The sequence below is a fragment of the Natator depressus genome, chromosome 8 (genome assembly GCF_965152275.1).
Source record: "Natator depressus isolate rNatDep1 chromosome 8, rNatDep2.hap1, whole genome shotgun sequence".
Taxonomy (NCBI): Eukaryota; Metazoa; Chordata; order Testudines; family Cheloniidae; genus Natator; species Natator depressus.
The window spans coordinates 74,745,507-74,771,638 of record NC_134241.1 but is presented as its reverse complement, the minus strand read 5'-3'; the positions used below and the strand labels follow the sequence as shown (position 1 = coordinate 74,771,638).

The 26,132-nt window shown below is 46.5% G+C and overlaps 1 long non-coding RNA gene across 1 annotated transcript; it reads right to left on the bottom strand.

The window, feature by feature from the left end:
- Positions 1-825: 825 nt before the first annotated feature.
- LOC141992900 (uncharacterized) lies at positions 826-6,322 on the bottom strand. Its single transcript, XR_012640687.1, has 3 exons — positions 6,245-6,322; positions 2,640-2,743; positions 826-949 (listed from the first exon to the last, which is right to left on the bottom strand). It is a non-coding gene; the product is annotated as an uncharacterized LOC141992900 (long non-coding RNA).
- Positions 6,323-26,132: the final 19,810 nt, after the last annotated feature.

Sequence of the window (26,132 nt, the reverse complement as noted above, 5' to 3'; positions counted from 1 at the left end):
GCACAGGGGAGGGGCTGGGAGGCAAAGGAGGCGGCCGCCCTCAGCAATGGCAGGCACCGAGAAAGCAGCTTCCCATGTTCAGTTGGACCCCAGCCGCACTCCTTGGGGCAGAGGGCTCCCAAGTCTAAGCCAGGCGGCGGCGGCGGCGCAGACACGGACGCAGAGGCGTCTCAGCCCAGAGTGGCTCACCGGAGGTGGAATTTAGCTTCTTAATGGACTTCAAATTACCAGCATCGATAAACTCTCCCCTAATAGACTCGTAAAGATCCGCGCGCTACCTTTTCCCCTTGCATCTGGAATTCGTAATCAAGAGCCCAATTTTGTCGTTCGGAAATACTAATTATCTAATCACGCCACGCGGCAGAACGCACTTGTCTGCCCAATTAGCTAGGACAATTATTAAAATTCGGAGGCCTAATTATGTCTCAATTTAATGCTGGCAAACTCGTGTATGGAGCAGTAATTAAAAGCCGCTCTTTGCCTCTGCCTTTAGGGCAGTGGCTGATTAGGACCTGTCAGAGGCTGTACTGAACCAAACCAGTCAAGCGTATTGTGCAACATGACCCCGCATTGTTAAGTGTGTCAACATATTAACCTGAATTCCCTTCAGCCCCCATAATCACATTTGGTAAGAGGAAGAAAGGAGGCTGAAACATGAAGCATTTTATTAAAAACACACACATTCTTTTTAATTGATGCTACAAGAGAACGGAGGCGTTTCGAGCTACCAAGTGCTGCAAGTCATAAGACCGGTGCTTCTAATTGCCAGTAACGGAGGGTTTATTCCGCTCCCTTCTGCTCTCGTTTAAAGAAAGTGATCGGTCTGGTGCGTAGTGTATTTTTTTGAACCCAGCGAGTTGGCTCCCAGTGATAAAGTTGATCGCCAGTTTTTCTGTTTGATGAGGGGAACGCAAGTGACTCTGGGCTTCTGCGCGAATCAAACGGAGGGCTGGAGGCACAAAGAAAGAGGCCAGCGTTTAAGACTTGAAAGTAGTTAATGGAAATTAAAACCCCTACTACTGGGTTAATTGCTAGCTATTGGTTTTCGTTCCGCTTCCCAGTTCGGTGTCTGACCGGAATTCCGCCGGAAGCCCGAGACCGGCAAGAGCGCGGCTGAGCCCAGAGGCAGGCCAGGGCCTCACTCCGCTGGCGCGGCTGGCGTTACACCGCGGCCGCGCTCCGGCAGGGAATCCGCAGGGACAGGTTGGGAGCGCGGCTGCGCGCCAAGGGAGCCGGTGGCGGGGGAAGGCCCTGCCCTAGCGAGGCACGCTCTGATCCAGGAAGGTGGCCTTCGTCTCCGGGCTGTATCTGTGAGCACAGGGCCCTGACTGCCCTGCTGAGGGAGCGGGGGCAGGGCCCAGCCCTGCTCCGCCACGGCGTGTGTCCTATATCTAGGAACAGGCCTTCCTCTGAGCCTCTCTGGGCGGCAAGCCGAAGTGCGAAGCTGTCAGCATGTTTGCCTCTTGTCAGCAGCAATTGACTAGTCAGGTTCACCCTTGCACAGCAATTGTCACAGCTCATTGACAGACCAGTGACCCAGCCGCACCCGATAATGGAAAACTATTGATTTGTGTGGGCTCCGGGAATCTAAAACGAACGAGCCCTGTAAAATCATCAATTGCCTTGGACCTTGGTAAAGAGACAGAGTTCCAAAGATCTGCTGCGCATCCTGACAATTCGCTTGTAAAAATCAGTGAATACAACAATGAAGTGGACCTTTATCAGTTTGTTTCCCAAATAAACAATGATCAATCAATCCCTCTTTAAACCCTAAGGCTGCACTAGTACATGCGCCTGTAGGCCAGCTGTGGTGGGGATTCCAGCTACCTTTTAACTGAAGAGATCTGTGACTGTCTCTTCTGCTGTTTACACTTGCAAAGGAATGATAATAAAAATGCACCAATGCACTCTAGAACAGAGACCAAGCAATGCCAGGGGAATGAACAAAGACAGCACAGTATCACAGTACCACCTCTGTAGCCAATACAATTAACTTATAGTTGTAATCAAGCAGAAAGCTAGAATAACCAGACCCAGCTGTGCAAACCACATCTCCTAGCTAAGGAGTCTGGTAAGGCAATGTTAAACTTTTACTATACTAATTAGGGAATTGGTTCAAATGTGACCCACCTCAGTAGCTCCCAGCCAGGTAAGGCTTGGTTTTCAAAAGAGATGAGCACCCACAAGTCCACCTGAAGTCAATAGGATACGTCTACACCGGGATAAAAGACCCTAGCATAGCCGCTGGCTGGAGTTAGCTGGCTGGGGCTTGCCTTGGGGGTGGCTTCTGACAATCAGGCCCTCACTGTCCAACTGCTCTTTAATGAATTGTTGCTCTTACTCCATACTGGACAAATACAGACAATACAAAACCCAGGAGCAGAGCTGACAGAAGTGAGCTGTCAGGAACAAATGTGGGGAGGGGAGGAATATGGCAAAATTGTGCCAGCACATAGAACGTTATGTGTGATTACATTATATCTTGCAGAGGTGGGGAGGGGGAAGACATAGATTATGAAAAGTCGGGGGGGGGAGGCAACTGCACCCCCATCCCATAACAAATGGCATCCCTGCTTGTAGTCAGTCTAAGTAGAGAAGTCAAGGTTTGACTGGGCATGGCAACTGAGCTATTCGCTCACCTGTTCAGGGGTCCATCCCTCTTCCAGGTGACAGGAGAGACACCAGTAGGGAAGCTCACACTGCTGTGGAACCGGAGCTTTGCTTTGACTGCGAGGTTCCCATCCTGTAAGGCATTGACTAAGTGACAGTTAAGGGCACTCAGCAGCTTGCAGAATTAAGCCATTAGGATCCGATCCTGCAAACCTTACTCATGTGAGTGCTCCTCCCTCAGAGGCAGGGACTATGTCCCACTCCTGCAAGCACTTAAGAACAGGTGTAACTTTACTCATGTGAGTAGCCCTATTGAGTACATTAAGAGTTTGCTGAAGGGAATAGTGTCATATATAGCTATTAATAACAAAGAATTTCATTCATCAGTATTTTCCATCTAGCATCTTTCCTAAGAAATCATTACTTTGGGAAAAACTGATAGTTTAACAATTATCTGGTTTAAGATTACCTTATTTTAAAATCACAGAAATCATAATCTATTCCTTTATAAACGTTGAGTAAATCATTCCTTTTACGAAGGAACATAGACTGTAATGAATCACCTTTAGTTTCTTGTAGGCAATTGGCAGATCTTGCATAAATCAGGAGTAAGTTAGTGGAGTTATAGCAGTGTAATACATATGGGAGATCAGAATCGGGCAGGTTTTGGCTGGGGGCTACTAAGTACATTTTTGCAGAAAGTGCATAAAAGGCCTTTGAAAGGGCCATGGAGACAGCCAGAACTTCACTTGTTTCTGCTAAATGAAGCTTTCTTTAAAGAGAGAGAGAAGGAAACAAATATTTATCTTGCAGATGACATGATAAACTTAATTCAACACCCAATAACAGTTGAGACTTGAATAGCTTTGTAATCGTGGTAAAAAGTTAAAGTATCTTTGCAGGAAGGAAGTTTGTTTTACACCTTAACCATTGACCAGCCCCTATCACCAAAACACAAATCCATTCTGCAATAATTTCTCACTCATCTACTGTAATTTCTCCTTGCTGGCCTCTCACTCTCCTGCCTTATTTCCATCCATGCAAAGTCTGCTCCCAATATCACCTTTATCTCCCCTCTTTGTGACAATGGGCCTAACCCAGCAATGTGCTGAGGACCATCAGTCAAGGAGAGTAATTCAGCACCTTACAGGAAGCACTCAGCCCCTCACAAGATCATGACGGTCTTGCCCCACTTTTTGAATTCTTTCTTATCTTCTTTATATTATTAAAACTTCTTCTCACCTTCAGACAACTCCATAACACTGGTTCTGCCAACCCCTGAGCCCTGACTTCCCCCTTAATCTCCATCCTCTCCCTACATTCCTCTCAACCCTTTCTCCTTATTGTTCTCTTTTGGGCCTGATACTGTGAGGTTAGGTATGCAGCACCTGAGAACTGCCGAGTGCCATCAACTCCCAATAAAGTCATCGAGAGTAGAGAGCATCCAGCCCCTCACATAAAGGTGATCAGGACCACACCGTTTGTCATAGTCTCTTACTATGAATTCTGTAATACTGGCCCCCTAATCTTGCAATAACCTCCCAATTAAATACTCAATGCCTCTTCCTTCTCTTCACTTCTATTAAGCCAACCAGGGACCACATCTATTCACTGCTCTCTGTTTGACTGTAGTGTACCCACACAGGCCTTTAGATAGTAAGCTTGTGGGCCATGGATATTGCTCATGATTACTGTTGTCATATTTTCCCTGCTGTAATGTTTAATGTACAGTTATGGCACCTCATAAAAATATAATAAAGACATGTTGGAACACACATGGTAGCAGAAGAGAAAAATAGAAGTGGTGCAACCATCTAGGTTTGTTATCTAAAACTATCATGGCTCTGATGACATGTTGCCAACCCCCAGATCTGAAAAAGAAATGAACTACATTTCTGAACTTTTTAAAATACAGCAAACTAAAAGGAGCCCAGTCCATGATTCACCTTCACTTAAATGGTGCATTCATTATGGTCTTCAGTAGTTCTTTGTCCCCTGGCTTTTGATCAGCTCCCCCCTCCACACACCTTTTCCTCATTCAAACAATTAAGTTTAATTTAGGCAGTAGTTTTACTGCCGTGTGACAAATCCAGCAACTAAGCACAGTAATTATAAGAAGGAAAACATTGTGTATCTTGTGTTCCTTGTATGTTCTTGTAGCATTTGACTTTTCCATGATGAAGCAAACCTTAATTCAAACAGTAATCTCTTTTCTAGTCACCTCACACACTACGGAGATAGAGGGAATTTAAAATGGCTCAGTTCAGAAACTGGCTGTAGCAGTCCCTCTGCAAACACCTGCTAAAATTAACCATTAACAAGTTTGCTTCAATTCACCAGAACTTCTAAAAGCAAATCTGACTTGCAATTAAATCCCTCTCTGAAAAAGTTCTCAGTATGAAATCAGTCACCTCCATCTTTTCCATAGGAAAGAAATTAATAGAATACAGCCATTCATTTGGTTTTAAATGAGTTTAAATAGATACCATACAGAATTCAATGTCTTGGGCAGTGGCTTGCCAAATCAAACATGACCCACAAATTTAATAGATGTAGGTCCCCGTCCTGCAACTTCTCCCACACATGAGGACTCCTGTGCCCATGGAGAGCCCTACTGAAGTCAATGGGGATCCTTCCATTGGATGCAGTTGCAGGACTGAGGCCTAATTTGGGCTGTGATTTTTGTAGGGAATCTTACAAAGCCTAGAATTTTTCTTGCAAGTGGCTACAAATACTACAAACCCAAATCCCACCCTATCTTTATAAGCACATTTTGCTGTTAATCTCAGTTACTCCTCTGGCCAGTTGTGGTCTATCTAAACTTCCCAGGACTTTTAGTAGAATTTCCTAATGCTTAATAATTACTTTATCTTTTCTATAACTTTTAACTATGATATGCTCCAAAAGACTAATTTATTTCATGACCAATTTATGTTAGATTTGGGAATAGTTTCTTAATCTTAAATCATACAGTTTTAAATATTAAACTTATATGATCAAACTGCCAATTCTATAGTTTCTTTTTCAGTGGAAGGTAAACATGGTTTTCATTCCTGAAGAGTAGAAGATCCACAGGAATGCCAGCTCATGTTATTTTGACTTCAAAAATGGCTCTCTATGCCTATGAAAGCTCATAAGTGTAAACACAAATTTAACAAAATCAGGTTTATTTAGGTTCCTGTGAATCCAAATGCACAGGTTTAGTTTACACAAACACACAGTGGCTCAGAGAGGTTACGTAATTTATACACAGTCATCGCAACTCAGTGGAAAAAATGGTTACTTACTTTCTCGTAACTGTTGTTCTTTGAGATGTGTTGTTCACGTCCATTCCACATTAGGTGTGCACGCGCTGTGTGCACGAGCGTCGGAAACTTTTTCCCTTAGCAGCTCCCATTGCCCGGCAGGGCCCCCCGAGTGGCACCACTGTGCAGTGCATATATACCCCTACCGGCTCGACCCCCTCCAGTTCCTTCTTGATGGCGACTCCGACAGAGGGGCAGGAGGGTGGATGGTGGAATGGATGTGAACAACACATCTCAAAGAACAACAGTTACGAGAAAGTAAGTAACCGTTTTTTCTTCTTCAAGTGCTTGTTCACGTCCATTCCACATTAGGTGAATCACAAGCTTACCTCTGAGGAGGGTAGGAGTCATGGAACAACTGCTCAGAGGACCGCTCTGCCAACTGCCGCATCCTCTCTGGCCTGGTGGTTGACCACGTAGTGGGTCATGAAGGTGTGCACCGAGGACCAGGTGGCTGCTCTGCAGATCTCCTGAATCAGGACCTGTGACAGGAATGCCGTGGAAGTCGCCTGCTCCCTGGTCGAGTGGGCCGTGACAGCCGGGGCTGGAACACCTGCGAGCTCATAGCATGCCTGGATGCAGCTTGTAATCCAAGATGAAATCCTCTGTGCCGACACCGGGAGGCCTTTCATCCTGTCGGCCACAGCCACAAACAACTGCGCGGATTTGCGAAAGGGCTTGGTGCGCTCCAAATAGAACGCCAGGGCTCAACGCACATCCAAGGTGTGCAAGCTGAGGTGACTCGGGTACGTATAGGGTTTTGGGAAGAACACCGGCAAACAAATGTCCTGGCCCAGATGGAATTGGGAGACCACCTTAGGGAGGAACTTGGGGTGCGGCCGGAGCTGCACTTTGTCCTTCTGAAATACTGTAATCGGTGGCTCAGAGGTGAGGGCCCTCAATTCGGACACCCTTCTGGCCGAGGTAATGGCAACCAGAAATGCCACCTTCCAGGAAAGGTGGAGGAGAGAACAGGTAGTGAGGGGCTCAAAAGGGCATCCCATGAGTTTAGAGAGGACCAGGTTAAGGTTCTACTGGGGGGCAGGAGTACGGGAACACTCTCTCCAACTCTTTAAAGAACCATCCCATCATGGGGTGGGAAAACACCAAGCCCCCCCGAGAACCCCGGATGGAAGGCGAAGATGGCTGCCAGGTATACTCTAAGTGAGGACGGGGCTAGCCCTTGCTGCTTGAGGTGCAGGAGGTACTCCAGGATGGCCTGCACCGGGGCATGGCATGGCCATACCTGTTGGGGTTCACACCAACACGAGAACCTTTTCCACTTGGCCATATAGGCCTCCCTTGGCTTTCTACTGCCAAGCAGAATCTGCTGCACGGGAAGGGAGCACTGGCTCTCCAGGGCATTTAGCCACAGAGCCTCCATGCCGTCAGGTGCAGTGACTGCAGGTCAGGGTGGAGAAGCCACCTGCTGTCCTGTGTAATGAGGTCCCAGTGTAGGGGAAGGACTACTGGGGCCTCCACCGACAGCTCTAGGAGCGATGTCATAGAATCATAGAATATCAGGGTTGGAAGGGACCTCAGGAGGTCATCTAGTCCAACCCCCGCTCAAAGCAAGACCGATCCCCAATTAAATCATCCCAGCCAGGGCTTTGTCAAGCCTGACCTTAAAAACTTCTAAGGAAGGAGATTCCACCACCTCCCTAGGTAACACATTCCAGTGTTTCACCACCCTCCTAGTGAAAAAGTTTTTCCTAATATCCAACCTAAATCTCCCCCACTGCAACTTGAGACCATTACTCCTTGTTCTGTCATCTGCTACCACTGAGAACAGTCTAGAGCCATCCTCTTTGGAACCCCCTTTCAGGTAGTTGAAAGCAGCTATCAAATCCCCCCTCATTCTTCTCTTCCGTAGACTAAACATCCCCAGTTCCCTCAGCCTCTCCTCATAACTCATGTGTTCCAGTCCCCTAATCATTTTTGTTGCCCTCCGCTGGACTCTTTCCAATTGTTCCACATCCTTCTTGTAGTGTGGGGCCCAAAACTGGACACAGTACTCCAGATGAGGCCTCACCAGTGTCGAATAGAGGGGAAAGATCACATCCCTTGATCTGCTGGCAATGCCCCTACTTATACATCCCAAAATGCCATTGGCCTTCTTGGCAACAAGGGCACACTGTTGACTCATATCCAGCTTCTCGTCCACTGTAACCCCAGGTCCTTTTCTGCAGAACTGCTGCCTAGCCATTCGGTCCCTAGTCTGTAGCAGTGCATTGGATTCTTCCGTCCTAAGTGCAGGACTCTGCACTTGTCCTTGTTGAACTTCATCAGATTTCTTTTGGCCCAATCCTCCAATTTGTCTAGGTCCCTCTGTATCCTATCCCTACCCTCCAGCGTATTTACCTCTCCTCCCAGTTTAGTGTCATCTGCAAACTTGCTGAGGGTGCAATCCACACCGTCCTCCAGATCATTTATGAAGATATTGTACAAAACCGGCCCCAGGACAGACCCTTGGGGCACTCCACTTGGTACCAGCTGCCAACTAGACATGGAGTCATTGATCACTACCCGTTGATCCCAACAATCTAGCCAGCTTTCTATCCACCTTATAGTCCGTTCATCCAGCCCATACTTCTTTAACTTGCTGGCAAGAATACTGTGGAAGACCGTGTCAAAAGCTTTGCTAAAGTCAAGGAACAACACGTCCACTGCTTTCCCCTCATCCACAGAGCCAGTTATCTCATCATAGAAGGCAATTAGATTAGTCAGGCATGACTTGCCCTTGGTGAATCCATGCTGACTGTTCCTGATCACTTTCCTCTCCTCTAAGTGCTTCAAAATTGATTCCTTGAGGACCTGCTCCATGACTTTTCCAGGGACTGAGGTGAGGCTGACTGGCCTGTAGTTCCCAGGATCCTCCTTCTTCCCTTTTTTAAAGATGGGCACTACATTAGCCTTTTTCCAGTCGTCTGGGATCTCTGCTGGCGGGCCCAGGCTGGAGCGATGAGGATCACCGCTGCCCTGTCCCTACACATCTTGAGCAGGACCTTGTGCACCAAGGGGAGCCGGAGGGAAGGCATACATCAAGCTCCCTCCCTACAGGATCGCAAACGCGTCCGCGAGTGAGCCTGGGCTGCGGCCCTGGAACAAGCAGAACCGTGGGCATTGGCCCTGGTGGCAAACAGGTCTACCCGGGGACACTCCCACCTGCAGAAGAGCGAAAGCATGACGTCCACCCTGAGCGTCCACTTGTGCATGCGGTATGACCTGCTGAGGGAGTCCGCCAGCTCGTTTCATACCCACGGGAGATAGGATGTCTCGAGGTGAATTGCATGGGGTATGTAAAGGTCCCAGAGGAGGAGAGCCTCGCGACAGAGTGGCGAGGAACGAGCCCCGCCCTGTTTGTTTATATAAAACATGGCAGTAGTGTTGTCTGTTAGAACTGTCACACTGTGACTACTCAGAGTGGCGTGAAAGGTCTAGCAGGCGAGACGAACCGCCCTGAACTCCTTCACATTGATATGGAGTGACCGCTCTGCTCCAGACCACAACCCCTGCATCATGAGGGCCCCCAGGTGAGCCCCCCATCCCTGGTCTGTCCGTCACCAGCGTCAGGTCCAATTGTGGAGCAGCAAAGGGGATGCCTTCGCAAACCACAGGCTGGGACTGCCACCACAGCAGGGAGTCCAGCACGTCCCTTGGGGCTGTCACTACCAAGTCCAGGGGGTCTCTGCCTGGGCGGTACACCCGAGCGAGCCACGCCTGCAGAGTCCTGAGCCTCAGTCTGGCATGCCTGACCACGTGTGTGCATGCTGCCATGTGGCCCAGCAGCCGGAGGCAGCACCTGGCTGTTGTTGTTGGAAACTGGCGCAGGGAGGTCACTGCTTGCTCGATAGCCCGGAATTGGGATACTGGAAGGCTTGCCCTGGCCTGCACCACATCCAGGACCGCCCCTATGAATTCCACTCTCTGCGTGGGTATGAGCGTGGACTTGGGGACGTTGACCAGGAGCCCCAGCTCGCGGAACAATCTCACGGCCACCTCCACATGGCCCTGCACCTCCACCTCCCAGGAGCCAGTTGTCGAGGTACGAGTACACCCGGATTCTCTGCCTCCATAAGAAGGCCGCCACCACTGCCATGCACTTCATGAACACCCTTGGGGCCGCGGCTAGACCGAACGGGAGAACCACAAACTGGTAATGCTCTTGGCCCACGGTGAAGCATAGGAACCGCCGATGTGCTGGGTGGATGGCGATATGAAAGTACGCGTCCTTCCTATCGAGGGTGGCATACCAGTCCCCCAGATCCAGGGAAGGGATGATGGTGCCCAGAGAGACCATGCGGAACCGGGCCTTGACCAGGAACTTGTTGAGCCCGCGCAGGTCTAGGATTGGGCGAAGGCTCCCTTTGGCCTTGGGGATGAGGAAGTACCGGGAGTAGAACCCCTTCCCCTGTAGGCCATGCGGCACCACCTCTACCGCCCCCGCCTCTAGCAGCGAGCAGACTTCCTCCTCTAGGAGATGCTCTTGAGAGGGGTCCCTGAAGAGGGATGGGGAAGGGAGGTGGGAGGGGGGGAGGGAGGCGAACTGCAGCGAGTACCCGTTTCGTACTCTGTGTAAGACCCAACGGTCTGACGTAATGGTGGACCATGCACGGGAGAAATGGGACAGGCGGCTCAGGAAACAAAGGGATGGATCCGGTGACTGGTCTGGTACGCTGTCCTCGAGCGCACCTTCAAAAGCCTGGCTTAGTGCCCAGCTGAGGCTTGTGCTGGCCTTGGTTCTGGCCCGGCGCATTATTGTTATTGTTGTTGTGCCGTCGCCTGTTATCCCTGCCTCACCTATGGTAAGGCTCATGCCTGTGGTGAGGCTGGTACTGGCATTGAGGGGGAGGCTGCGGCTTAAAGGGCTTCCTCTGGGTCACCAGGGTGTGCATACCCAGCGACTTAAGCGTAGCTCATGAGTCCTTGAGGCTGTGCAGCCTCGTGTCTGTCTGGTCTGAGAAAGCTCGGACCCTTCAAAGGGGAGGTCCTGGAGCATATTCTGGACCTCGGAAGGCAGGCCTGACACCTCACCGAACGCCTCATGACCACCCCGACGCGATTGTTCTAGCCGTCGCGTCTGCCGAATCCAGGGAGGCTTGGAGAGAGGTCTTGGCTACTGCCTTGCCCTCGTCCACCAGGGCCGTGAACTCCTATTGGGAACCTTGCAGGAGGTTGTCCTTAAACTTCCCCACCGCTGCCCAGGAGCTGAAATTGTGCCTATTGAGGATGGCCTACTGGTTCGCAATCCTCAACTGAAGGCCCCCAGATGAGTGCACCTTTCTGCCAAAAAGGTCCAGGCGTTTCGCCTCCTTGGCCTTAGGGGCCAGGGCCTGCTGTCCATGGCGCTCCCTTTCATTTACCGCTGAGACCACTAGGGAGTATGGACTCGGGTGGCAGAACAGGAACTCAGAGCCCTTAGAAGGGGCAAAGTATTTATGCTCGACTCCCTTGGCCGTTGGAGCGCTGGAGGCCGGGGTCTGTCATATGGTCTTACAGATGGACTGAATGGTCTTAATGAGCGGGAGCACTATTCTGGATGGACCTTTGGGGCTCAAAATGTCCACCATGGGGTCCTCCTGCTCAACTGTCTCCTTGGCCTGCAACCCCAAATTCTGGGCAACCCTGCGCACCAATTCCTGGTGGGCTCTATGGTCTATAAGTGGAGGGCTGGACACCTCTGTGCCCGCCACCACCTCATCCAGGGAAGACGAGGAGGTTGGCTGCTGCTCGACCCCCTCCGGTTGGTCCTCCTGCTCCCCTTCTCCCATGGGAGGGGCCTCTGGCTCAGGCCAGGGTGGGAGTCCATGGGACAGCACCGGGCTCGGTGCCGGTCTCTCCCATTTATCCTGGGGGGATGCTTGAGGCCTGGAAACTGTAGTCTTTGGCACTGTCTGGTGTTGGTGCAGGGACCGGGACCGCTGCACCGAGTAACTTGCCCTGGACGGTGCCCCTAGGTGCTCCTGATAGGCCCAGGGGGTCCAGAAGGGCCAATGGCCTGGCGGCCCCTGTTGCGGTTCCCAGCCCACCTGAGGGTCCCTGCTGTCCTGGGCCCGGTGCGGGTAGCTATAGTGGCTGGAGTCGGCGCTGGACTGTGGCAATGCCGATTGCGAAGGCCACGGCAGTGCCAATGATCCGCGCCAGTGGGAGAATGAGCGGCTCCTGGCTGAGCGGGAGCGGTACCGGTATCCCCAGGACCGGTGCCAGCATTCCCTGGACTGGGACTGTCTGTGGGATTCCTCTGGCAAGGGCTGTCTCGACTCCTCCCGGTGCCGGTCTCTGGGTGATGCCGGAGAGCGGCATGCCTTTCCGGTGCTTCCTCGCGCCGACCCACTGCCGGTGCCGCAACCTCCTTCTGGGCCGCTGGCAACTGAGAGTCCGCGGAGTCAGAGCTCGTTCGGGACCAACTCCGGGAGCGGCATTACCGCTCGACGGCACCCAAGGCATGGGTGCTGGAGGGTTCTCCCCATACGGGAGGGGGCTCGCCTCCGACAGCTCGATGAGGTCCTTTGCAGCCTCAAAGGTGCCAGGCGTAGAGGGCTGATCCATTATGCTCTCAAGCCCATCGTCCAGACTGAGCTCACTTAGGTCTGGGCTCGGTGGGGCTTGTGCTGCTGGACCGCCGGTGTCAGCGCTGGTAACGTGGCCCTCCCGCTCTTATCGGCGCTCAGTGCCTTGGGAGGCACCGGCCTCCTGTGCGGGGAATGACCGCGCCTTCCTTTCGGCTGCTCCGGGGGTTGCACTGGGGAGGACTGGAGCGGTGCTGGGGCCTAGCCTGGTGCTCTGGGGCCGACAGTTTACGGTGCTTAGCCAGTGCCGGGTTTCTCTGCACAGAGGAAGCCTGAGCTGGCGTCGGGCACTCCGGGCCCGGTGGCTGCAATGTGGCCTCCATCAACAGCTGCTTCAGAGGAAAGTCTCTTTCTTTCCTTGTCCTTGGCTTAAACGCCTTGCAAATCCTACACCGTTCAGTTTGATGTCCGTCCCCCAGGCAACGTAGACGCAAGTCATGGGGGTCACTAACTGGTACAGGTTTCCGGCACGTGGTGCAAGCTTTGAAGCCATGGGCCTGCGGCATGCCCTGCAGCCCGGGGCGGGTGCTGGAAGCCTCCAAGCACCTAATGACTTACGTGTCCACAATAGGTATGTTCACGAACTCATAACAGCTATTCTAAAGGTTAAGGGACTCCTCGTCTATGAGAGAGAGAGAGAGAGAGAGAGGTTGTTCCAACGCCGCCACGGACGGTAAGAAGGGGCTGGAGGGGGTTGGGACGGCAGGGGTATATATGCACTGCACAGTGGCGCCACTTGGGGGGCCCCGCTGGCCTGACGGGAGCCGCTAAGGGGAAAAGTTTCCGATGCTCGTGCATGCGGCGCGCGCACACCTAATGTGGAATGGACATGAACAAGCACTCGAAGAAGAACAGCAAGAACCAAACTGAGAGACCCAAACCTTCCCCCACTAGGTCTTTTTTTGCACCACTCAGGCTGTGCAAAGCCCCATAAAGCTGGCAAAATCAGCCCCTTCAAGATTCTGCTTGAGCAAGAAGAAAACCCACATGATGAACAATCACTGTAGCAGCTCTGTACCAACACCCTTCTCAGTCCCTGGCATAGGTAGCATGGCTGGTGTGCCCCTGCCCTTTGGTAATTTCCAATTTCATAGCCTTTTGGTGCTGCTGGGCTCTGGACATAATTTAAAATAGCCTTGAGGCTGCTTTAAGTTGCCCCAGAGAACGAGTCTGGATGGGAAGGAAAGAAAAGAAGGGTGTTAAGCTGACTTATTTTCCCCACCCAGAAACGTTCTGAATGCAGCTCTGGCATGGCTCAGGATCAGGGTCTAGGAGTCTAACTTCAAACCATGCCGCAATGAGTTAGTGTGATCCGACGGGCATCCTTCTTTGAAGTGAAGTATAAAATATAAAAGCTTTCATTGGTTAGTTCACATCCCTGCTAAGAACTCTCCTATTTCTGACCCCATATGGAGCACTCTTAATTTAGTCTCACTGGGAGCACCAGATGCTCTAATTATATCATCCTTGTCTTTTAAAAGTACTATTAGACAACAAATGGGAACATTTTAAATTTAACATTGACAAATATTTTTTAATCAGATCAGCAACATTTTTTATATCACAGCTCAAGAATCCTCTTCAGCGGGCCTATTTGATGTTTTAACACTACCCAGGAGTGTTAGTGAGGAATTCTTAGGATGCACACACCTGTATCTGTTTTGAAAAGACTCAGGCACATAAGGCCATGAATATATCTTGCCCATCTGCTCCATAAATTTTTCTATAAGGCTTATTTGTAGAACCCGGTAAATGAGTTATACTTGGTCAGCTGTTGCTTTCCATTTTTGTTGCAGTCACTTAATATGTTGCAGATAGAGCCCATTTCTGCATCAGCCTGTTTGATTTCATTTAAATCTAAATTAAATGGTTAGATGGGGCATCTGAATTACTGTATCTGTATCATCTCTTAATTATTCATTTATTTTAGTAATATTAACAGCTTCCGGGAAAGGACCCATGAAGCCTTTACATGTTATTTTCCTATAACATTATATGAAAGTGAAGTTTTCCCCCAATCGGAGGTTTCCAATACAGTATAGCAAATTTAAAAATCACAAGCAGTGTAGCACGATCATTGCATTCTTAGCCAGAGTTTTCATCACTTAGTGAAGCTGCCCTTCTTTTGTTTTCATGATTGAAAGATGTTCCTTTTCTATTCTCTTCTACACCCTCTGAAGGCATATGAGCAACTTTTGAAAGTTAGTCTTAAATAAGGATTTGGATTAAGTGCTATCAGGAGTAGCAGACAACAGGGTGCATGGCTGTTGTGAGATAAGCACACATCTCAGGTGTGTGCTGAAGTGTAAGACTGAAAGCCATGTGCTTTCAGCATCTGAGAAGTACAGTTTTCTCACAACCATTGCAAATCCTGGAATGTGTTTTTTTAGGCATGTAAAGGAGTAAGTGATTTTAGCATGGGGAAGAAAAGTGCTAAGCCCTAGTTCCAAGAAGTGCAGCTGTTGTCCCATATCATGTGGGCTAAGAGCTTAGCTAGCCAACCTAATGTCTCTCTTGGTCCTGCCCATTGTATAGTGTTCATTATGCAAGGGTAGGGATATGAAAAACAATGAAACACGCTGGGAGAACGGTGAAAGTATAACTTAAAGTCCAGGGAGCTAACTCAGGTTTCAGAATGGAGTCAGCACTTCCAGCCATCTGCTTACCACCATAAACGCAGACAACTACCCTGAACAAAACATTTTATAAACTGGATTTGGGCAAATAAAAGGAAGAATAAGCTCGTATGCCTTCTACTCGACAAACATTGCCAGCCTCTGAGGACTAGGCCGCTCTTTGAGTGCTAAGTTGGAATACCCTTCCTGTTATAGCATGGTAAGGATAGAAGAGGATCCCCCAGTGCTCTCTTCCCCCACTAATTCATTTGCACAGCAGAAGATCTAGCCAATACTCTGTTTCTCTGTTTCAACCTTTCTGCCAGAGATTATTTTTTTGTTCATTTAAATGATTAATTAACTCTGAGTATCTTGCTCTGGCCATCACTTGTAAACAACGCTCACCATTGTCATCAGGAAATTCATATGGTAAATCCTTTGCCCAACTGGGATCAGAAACATCTCTTTGTGCTAGGAGTGAGTGAAGGAAAACTCAGATGTTAAAAAATACTTGGCTTGCACAAGCACTCTGAATATTGGCTAGTATACAGGGGGAAGGATCCTTTAAGTCTACTCTATTGTCGTGTTTTGGCATTTACCTTTCTGTTTAATTATTTATGAAATGTTAATTTTCTATAACTCACTTGTTTTACTCTTCTTAAATTCTCCTTTCACTTCACTCCTGCAACAATGGTCAATCAGTGCGATCTTACTTATTGAAGACAAGATCACCAGAATCTAGTTATTTAATAATTTTCAAAAAATATGTAGGGTAAAGCATCCAATTATTCACAGAATGGCTTTGTTAAAGGCATTTTGCATCTACTAAAAACAGTACGACAAAATGAGTAATGAAAAGAAGTCCCGCTCCTGGGAGATTGGAGTTCAAGTCCCGGCTTTGCCTCAGACATCCTACATCAATGATTCTCAACCAGTACGCGTACCCCTGGAGGTGTTCCAGGGGGTACATCAACTCATTTAGATATTTGCCTAGTTTTACAACAGGCTACATAAAATGCACTAGCAAAGTCAGTGCAAACTAAAATTTCATACAGTGACTTGTTTAGACTGCTCTATATACCATACACTGAAATATTTTTAATTTTTAAAATTAAAAATATAAATTACTATAAGTACAATATTTATATTCCAATCGATTTATTATATAATTATATGGTAAAAATGAGAAAGTAAGCAATTTTTCAGTACTAGTGTGCTGTGACACTTCTGTATTTTTATATCTGATTTTGTAAGCAAGTAGTTTTTAAGTGAAGTGAAACTTGGAGGTATGCAAGACAAATCAGACTCCTGAAAGGGGTACAGTAGTCTGGAAAGGTTGAGTCACTGTCCTATGTTATCTTGAGTAAGTCATTTAGTCTCTCTATGCCTTATTTCCCCATCTGTAAAATGGGGATGTTTCTTTACCTCACAGGGGTGATGTGAGGATAAATACATTAAAGACTGTGAAGCACTCAGATACTACAGTAATGGGGCCAGATCAGTACCTTAGAAAGATACCAAGAAAAGAATGTGTCAACTACAAGAATGATCCAGGCAACTGTGGCACACTCACTTTCTTGGAATTAAGCATTGGTAGTTGGGGTGAGATTTCTGAGAGAGGAGATCGCTGTTTGGGACCATCTCTGTTCAAGGATTGGTGTACAGAATGTAAACAAACCCATTGTACGTACACACACACACACACACAAAATACCCAAACTCCGCATTTGAAAGGCATTCAGATGGATGGTGCAATCCATTCATGAATTAATAGTTTGGGTAGTGGGGATGATCAGAACCTGAGGAATTACCCTTAATTTGATTTTATTCAAGATGCGGAGTACAGGGAAATCTTGAGTTTATGAAGCTATTTTCAAAAACCTAGACTGGAATTTACCTTTGTAAATTAAATCTATGCAGAAATAGAATGTTTGATCTCTGCACTCTCTTTGTGTTTAAGCCCTATGAAGCCTGAATTCATAACTTACCTTTATCCACTTCCTCATAGGGTGAAACCCTTCTATGCAATCTACATAATCTAGTAAATGTAATGTTCTCAATTATACCTGTAAACAAGTGAGTACAGTGAACGGAAGTTTTAAAAAGCATGTATCCAAGATACTTTGTCTTTTGTTTTTATTATTTTTTTCATGATGTACTCCCACATAATATAAAATTAAGGCCATATTCAAGCTTTTGTTATGAGAAGATGATGTGCCTGTGTTTAAGCAAATTTGGTACATCCCCTTGGGTTATGTGTCATTCACTGAGCTGCACTTACAGTCTGAGCCAGATGGCTGATGCAGAAGTCTTTTGGAAGAACACATCTCTACAGAGGATGATGTTGCACTGTACGTGGTGGCCAGGCTGTCACTGAATGCAGCTCCGTCACGGTATTTAAATCACATTAAAGCTTTCTTTTATTTATGTACCCCTTTGTGATTTTGCCTGGCTACATTCTAATTGCTAGCCTCACTGCAGTGCACTGATGTGCTACAACTAGCTCTTTTTATTCTGTGACCTCCATCTCCTGCATAGATTGTTCACAATCCTGCTGACAATACTGTGATGAAGTAACTCACTCTTTCCTTATTTTACATTGTCCATTCCACAGCACAAGTTTTATTATGAGAGCTGCCTAGATATTTACTCTTCATTTTTTAAGTGCTGTAGATAGACCTGCTAACGTTGGGGCAGGTTTCACAAAGTACTATTTTATTACTTTGTTGTGTTTCGAATTTATTGACAGATAACATTGATCAGTAACTGAGGTTCTGTAGAGAGGTCAAGGAAATAAGTTTCTATTGCTTTCAAAAACATATGCACGTTTCTTTTATGTTTTAAATTATCTATTCCCCCTCAGCAATGGAAAATATGTCTTAACTAGAATTGTTGAAAATAAGATGTGTGTTTCACTGACTTCTGATGACTGATTTTATAAGAAAAGAAGTCCAGCAAAAATTAAAGGTGATAAGTAGTATAGCCCTATTCCATCTATTACCCACTCTCCTGCACAGTCTGGATACGGAAGGGCTCACTGGAGTTTAAAAGGAAAGTGGAGAATGTAATGATTATGAAGGCAAAGGATGTGAATCAGTAGTCCAGTCCTTCATACATCTCTGCCATTGCTCTTCAATCGTAGCCTGGAACAATCCTTGCCATTCCAGTCTCAGATCTCTCTTGAGTAATATGTCAACCATACTAAACTGTGTGGCAGTTCCATAATCTGTCGACCATTCCATAGTTGCCTATTTGAATGAGATACCCAAACTCATTTGGACTGGTAACCAAAGCAAAACTCCAGTGTGGTGAAAGGTCAGGTGTGTACTTACATTTTCCCGGGTTTTCCCCCTAAGAATAAAATTGAGGTGGACAATGAGAATGAACCACAGCATAGGGTAATTTCAGTCTAGAAAGTGAAAATTTCAGACCTACTTAGAGAAAAAGAGGAACAAGCGTAAAGATCTCAGCTACACAGTTATATCTAGACCTTTTCAAAGAACCATCTTCATTACAATCCACACAACTAATACCTTTCTTGAGAGCAAGGTGCTAAAGAAGAAAATCCTAGCTACATGGTGACAGTTTCATAGTGGTGGCAAATTGAGATCTTTGTGGGACAGTAATCAATACAAAGCATTGACTGTATACAGACAGCACATGCCAATGATCCCAGGCAGTTGCCATATGGAACAGTTGAAGCTCTGAATATAACTGCTTTAATGTTCACTAAGTACACAATTTCATTTTGATTCTGGGAAGCTCAAACTATTCTACCTATGCATAGTAATAACAGTAACATCACTGGAGGTTTGTAAAATTAGGCCAAATTTTTCAGATGTTGGGAGTCTGAAATGAGAGACCTAAATACGTTGCCTGATTTTCAGAGATGCTGAGTCCTCACAGGCCATGAACGGGTCTCTGAAAAATCAGGACCCTTTTGAGGTGGCTAACATTAGACATCCAAGTTTGAAAATTTTTGTCCAAGAACTCGTGTAGAAGTGAAATAAGTTCTAGATAAACTTGTGAAATCTGAGACAGCAATGTAAGAAAACCTACTGCTTCAAATTGAAACAAGTAAAGAATCTGCCTGTTGTAGGCATAGCTGCTGTGGCAGTAGATAGTCTATACATCTATCTAGAGATATAAATGCCCTGCCTTTACAATATGCTAACTACTTTACATTTCTGAGGCAACACACACTGTATTTCCTTCACATCTTATCTCACCATTCATAAACCAATCCAATGCCCAACACATGTTACAGCAAATGTAGACTTCAAGCCATTGCCCCCCACCACCTTATTAAATTATGTGCCAGCTGTTATGTACTGCAAAGAAATTATGTTAAACTGCAGGTTGCTGATTTTGTTTGCTGCTAGCAAAGTGGGGTTCAGGTACTTGTGGCACATTTCCAGATAAAATCTGAAATCAGTTTAATTTTGTTTGGAGATTTTCATGACATCTATTGCATTCATTTTTAACAGATATACATGCCATGATTCAGGCTCTTCAATATGTTTTTACACAACCTATTTTCATTTAAATCTCCCTGTGAAGTTATCAGTACTACTTTGCTTAAAAAGCTAGCCAGCTGCTTGCTCACAAAAAATCATTCAAGTCCAATACTTCATTTCCCAGTTTTCCCCATTTTAAATTCAACTTGCCAGCAAACCACTTTGCAGTTACATTAGGAAACCAGAAACATGACACAGGGAAAAGAGAGTATTCCATTCATGTGGACTCAGCTCATTCCATGTAAAATAGTTCAGCAGAAAAGGTATTTCAATCACGAAACCAAATAGAAACACAAGTGCATTTTGACCATCAACATTTGGGAGGAATTGGTACAGCTCTGGCCTTACTATTCCTAGTTTCTCTCATCTGCTCAAAAACGTATTTAAACATTAACAAAGACACCTGGGGTCTATTTATAGGGGAGACACCAACAACTTTGGCTTTTAGCAACAAAACACAGACCATGTGATAGTGAAAACAGGTACTTACTATTAAGTTACAGGTGTTCACACTACATATATCCTGTCAGCCTTTTCCAATACAATTAGGAAGCAAATCTTTAGCTCTGAGGTGGCAGAGGTAAAGCAAGACACAATAGGACAGGAAGATAAGAAAGATCAAACACTGCAGAAAAAGGAAAATGACCAGAAGTGGCCCGAAGGCCAAGTGGTAGGAGAGGGATATAAGCAAGAGCAAGAAGAGTAAGAAACGATACATGAGGAAAAGACAAGAAAGGAGGAGGAAAAAGCAGATGCGAGAAGTGAACAAAGGATGAGGGAAGGAGAAAAACAACAGAAAGACAGAGGAAGGGAAGAAAGAAGAACAGGAAATAAAAGTGATAGCCATGTTATTGGCCTGGTGAAAGCATATCACAGTCGTGTGTGTCTTGTGGACTTAAGAATTAAGGGAGTCTTCATTTCTGGAAAGGAGCTTAGGGATTTCTGGAGGAATCTAGCATGTAGTCTTAAAGTCCTCTGCTGCCTAAATCTAGAGCCACCTTGCATGGGCACCAGCTTTGTATAATTTTTGGTGGTGCCCAGAATGGGTCCAAGCAGAGCCATCCTGTCCATAGGATGGACTGGGGCAACCACCCTGGGCCCTGCACTTTGTGGGGCCCCGCGCTTCCGGGGGACATGGGGTCCAGGCAGAGTCATCCTGTCCATAGGATGGATGGAGGCAACGCCCCAGGCCCCACGCTTTGGGGGCCCCCATGCTTTGGGGGGGACATGGGGTCCAGGGTGGCCTGGACGGTTAGTGGGGGGCTGGCGCTGGCAGCAGCAAGCGACCCGGACCCAGCCTGCCCCGCTGACTCCCGGCATCGCTTGGGAAAGGGGGTGGAAGCTGGAAAGAGGTGAGATGGGGGCTTGGGGAAAGGAGTGGAATGGGAACGGGCGGAGCAGGAGCGGGCTGGGTCTGGGTCGCTTGCTGTTGCTGGCGCCAGGCCCCCCTCTAAACTCCCAGACCCCGCATCTCCCTGAAGTGTGGGGACCCCGAAAGCTCAGTAAGCTAAAACATTGGTGGAGCTGGGTGCACGTTGCTAAATATTGGTGGTGCACCAGCACCATGGGCCCATACAACTCACTGCCTATGCCACCTTGTCTTTTGTCGAGGGGGCTGCTTCCGACTGTTTCAGTTGGAAAAAAGGACACAAAATGGCAGATGTGTAAGAGAGAGACCTTTAATAAGGAAAACAGTAGACCCAAGAGGAAGAGGAGTTGGAAAGTTATCAGTAACAGGCTTGTGACTGAGGCTAAATATGGTGAAGAGCTCATATTTATTCATTATGTGACTAATCATTCATGTCTGCAGATTGAACCATCATTTTAAAAATTGACAGTAAAATTAATTCAGGTGGCAAAGTGGAAGAGTAGCTTTTCATCTATGGTAATTCGGATTCAAAGGTCGTATTCGTTCCTGGCACAAGCCAATTTCTTTTATATATTTTATTTGGACAATTAGGGGCCACATTAGTGATCCTTGCCCTGTAAAGGCATTTGGAGAAGATTTGAGGTGTCTGGGAAATTCAGCAATCAGATTTCATGGATCACAACAAAATAAGCAGCAACTTTAGGCTAACTTTATTTTCTGCTGTTTCTCTCTCAGAAGCTGGGGAAAACCTAACAAAAACAGTCTATGTCCAACTTAGGACACTGTTATTTTACATTCTGTAATTGGCTTTTTCAGAAAAGAGGTAGATGAAAGTATTATTTCTAGTGAGCGGGGTTTATACCTGGTTGACATGCACTTCCTCATTCAGTGAAAATGTAGCTTAATCTTGTTAACTCACACTCTGTCAGTCATATCTCTTACACTGAACAAGTGCAAGAAATCATGACTTCGGCATTCATTATTGCAGTGACTTAAGTTATTAAGTTGAATTTAAATATGTTTCACAAAGACATACATGAACGTGATTTGTATCTGTAGCTGTCTAAAGGATCCATCACCAATACTACCTTATGTAGATCCCCCAAACATCTGAAGAACAATCACACTGGCAATTAAATTCCAAAGAGCACAGATCATTACAATAATATACAAGTACAAAGATCTGTATACAGCACTTTCCCTAAAAAGTCATGCGGGTGCAGGGGGAGGGGGAGCAATGCTGCAGGTCTCTCCAATACAAAATGCTGCATTCATTCAAAGGTTTATGCATCCGATGAAGTGAGCTGTAGTTCACGAAAGCTTATGCTCAAATAAATTGGTTAGTCTCTAAGGTGCCACAAGTCCTCCTTTTCTTTTTTGCGAATACAGACTAACACGGCTGCTACTCTGAAACCTGTAATTAAGTGTCAGTTCACTTTTGTTAAAAGACCCAGTTTTGAGAGGTTAAAAACTTAGCTTTTTACTGGGATACAGAATGCTGAAATACACAATGCTACACATGCTATGGGATTGGTTCAAATGTTTTTGGAAGTGTAAGGGAGGGGTCTAGCAGTTTGCTATCCCTTCAAGTCTCACTCACAACAAAGCTGTTCATATAGGGGCAATTCCAAGGTGAGTCAATCTCACAACTACCAGGAATACTTGTTTATGTGACCTTGTATATATTAGGGAAATTTACCATGACCCTGTGTGTACGTTTCCCTAGCACACCTGTAACCTCGCCTCCATTCTAGCGCTCCCAGTGATGTGCATCCATGCCAAACATCTTTTGAATTGGACATGTTTCCAGCTAGGTTAACCACTGTGTCAGTCTCCACTGCCACTGTGGACATAGTCTGCTGCTGTAACACCACAAATGGTGCAAATAGTCGTCTTCCATCCCAGAGCATTCTGGTGGCCTGTCTGGTCTAGGTTCTGTGCTCCACTGATTAGAAGTCAAGATGGTCAGACACCACTTACCTGTACAAAGTTGCACACACATGTACTGCAGATACAAACTACTTAGGCTGCAAGTATCTTCTGCTTCAAGCACTTGAATATTACCTGCTTGTCACAGACGAAGCCTTCTCAAAAATGGGCTGCCAGCTGGCCTGAGGCCAATGTTCAGGCCTGGTCTCAGTCTGGGGAGAGGTGAAGATGCAAGGTAAACTAGGCAACACAATTAGAAATACCCTGTTTTATGGCCAGGTGGCGGCAGAGTTTAGGATAACCAAGACTAGCAACCAATGCTAGGGGAGGGCCTTAAACTACAATATAGCAAGGCCAAGAGAAAATAGCAGTTAGTGGAAAACATTCTCATTTTATGATGAACTTCATTGGCTCCTGGGCATTTGCTCCCCCAGTGAGCCTTAAGTGCTATAAGTCCGCAATGAATCACTTTGTGGTGTGGTTGTGAGGGCTCAGGACTGCCAGCAGGGAGGATCAAGAGGCTAAGGAAATGCACAATATACTGCTAGGATCATAGGATCTTTTTCAGGTGGACTCAGTATCCAAATGTGACTGGTGACCCAATGGGCAAGCCAGTTCTGTGATGGAGGAGTTGGGGGATCTGGGACCCTCTATGGGAGATAGGTAGCTCCTTATGATAAAGGTACCAATGAGGGTGGATTTGGCAGGCTTAGGGGAAAAGTTCTCCAGATTCTTATGAAGAGTGCCATTATTATTTGTGAAAGGATGGATATAGCCTCATATCAGGGCAGAAGTGTCCACACTCTCTCCCTGCTCCACCAGTCTCCATTCTCCACCTGCACCACTGAAGCACAAGTAACCTGGCTGGACCCTTCCTAGCTCCCCCAATTCAGGCCCCTCAAATTTCCTAGGTCTTGTAATTCTCTTGGCCCCGATTTTAGCTGCATAGGGCATTGTTCCAGGTGGAAGCAGAAGGGCCTGGTTTGGCATATATGGCAGCTCACTGAACCAAGTCAGGTGGCTGAAATTGGAAAGGAGGACCAGTTGGAAAAAAATGTCAAGAAGTCACACCAACGGCAGTGTTAAAAGGCAAAACATAGGAACATTTTATTGCAAGAAGTTACATATTGGGCACTATGGCCAAAATGTTTCCATTACATTGACTCTGCTAGCCCACGTGCCAGCCAATGGCATCTACATTGCATGCTGAGCTTATACACCTGAAATCACATGAAATTAGTCTGACTTTCTACGAAACACTATCCTAAGCAGATTCTCTCTCGCTGTTTAGGTAATACCTTTAAAACTGTATAAAGCACAATTCTGGAATGTAACCAATGTGCAAATAACAGTCCACTGATTAGTGGGGTACAAACTAGAGTCTAGTGGAGAGATCTGTTAACTATAGCCCTTATTTCATCCTAATCCCTAATTACTGTTTCCAAAAACCATTCATAAGAGCAATCATCATTCTGTTCAGTGTACACCTGAATTTTCTTCTATATACGTTTGCATGCTCAGGAAAAGGCCTAATCTATGAACAAGCCTTGGAAAAGAACACCATTAATGTCAAAATAGTTTGGTGGATTCCGCACTGCTCACTCTTCTGAAGTTCTAAATTTTGAAAATCCTGGAATTACCCATGTTTGAAGGCTTCAAAGGCTTCATGAACTTTTCATAAAAATCCAAGAAGGCCTGCACCACCATGGAGAAGTAGCCCTTCCAGTTAAGTGTATTCCTGAGCTTGTTTGGGAAGATGGTGGGACACAGAATGGATACATGGATTCTTCCACCAACAACTCTCAAAACCCAACTGTTTAAATACCCTTATAAACTTAGGCACATTAGCAGCTTGATCACACACTCCTGCAATACACTGGGTTTTGTCTTGCACACTTTCACCAGAACAGAAACTATCATGGATTTCCTGATCCCGGACTGACTCTCTCCAGATGACTGGTAATGAATCTGGGGTGGCCAGATTCCACAGGATGACGACTACTCTTTTCCACAGAAGTCTAGCACTGCAGTATTGGGGCCAAGTCAGTATAAGAGTTCCAGAACAGTTTATTTTTTCATCCCAGGGTTCTGTAGGTAGCTGGCCATCCCAAGTCACCAGAATAACTCTGTCCCACAAGCTTGTAGTTGTGGTTCACTGGGTGCAATTCATCCAAGAGTTAAAACACACAGCTATGCATGTGCCAAGCAGCAGTAAGTGCCTGATGTGTGTTTGTCTCTCTAGCTCTCTGCAGGTATTGTCTGAACTATTTCGCCACTCTGCAGCAGCTCACTCAGATGCCTCCTAACGGCTTGTCAAAAATTTGACTTTTTCTCCATAATTCTCCTGTGCTTCCGAGGACATTCTAGAAGTCCTTCCACAATCTTCCAGAAGCAACTGCTTGCAAGAGCTGTACCAGAAACTAAGATAGTTATTGGGAGGTCAGTGCAACTACGTTGCTGTAGAAGAGCATAATATAATGAGACAGAGCAGAACTGCAACAGTCTTTAGCCTGAAACATGGCTAGTATGGACACACAGTACCACTGGTACTTACATGAGTGCAATTCGAATGGTTCAACTCCCTAGTGAAGCCTCTGCCTAAAGCCTCCGAAGCACAGCAACAGTCAACATCCCTATGCTTAAAGAGAACTGGACTGAGAAATTTTGCCATTTGCAGCCTCAGGAAGGGTGGCTAACAAAAGACAAACATTTTGGAAAATGTGTGTGGCCTGATTTTCAGAGGTTTTGAGTACCTGTAACTCCCATGGGAGTCCATGAAATCTAAAAGGTGGTACCTCTGAAAAATCAGACCAATCAGCCTCACTGCTTGACATCCATGATAAATGATCCACTGTAAAACTGTCTTGCACTTCACCAAACACCCAGCCCTTTGCTTTTCCTGCCAGTTCTTTAAAACTTTTTGGAAAGCTGTAATCCCTCTTCTACAACTTATATATTTTACCTAAAAAAATCCAACAAACTCTTTCAATCGGAAAAAAAAATCAGCCTTATCAGTTCAGGCTGAACATGGGCCGTTTGAATTGGCCACAAAACAACATGTAAGAACTAGTCAATGATTTATGTTAAGTCAGTCGTCATCTCCATTCAGTTCCTAGTGGAAAAGTGTGTGCAACACAAAAACAATCCATCACAATTGGCACCCTTTCTGGCGATCTCATCGGAGAGGCCAAGGCATGGGGAACCCAGCTGGTTACCAA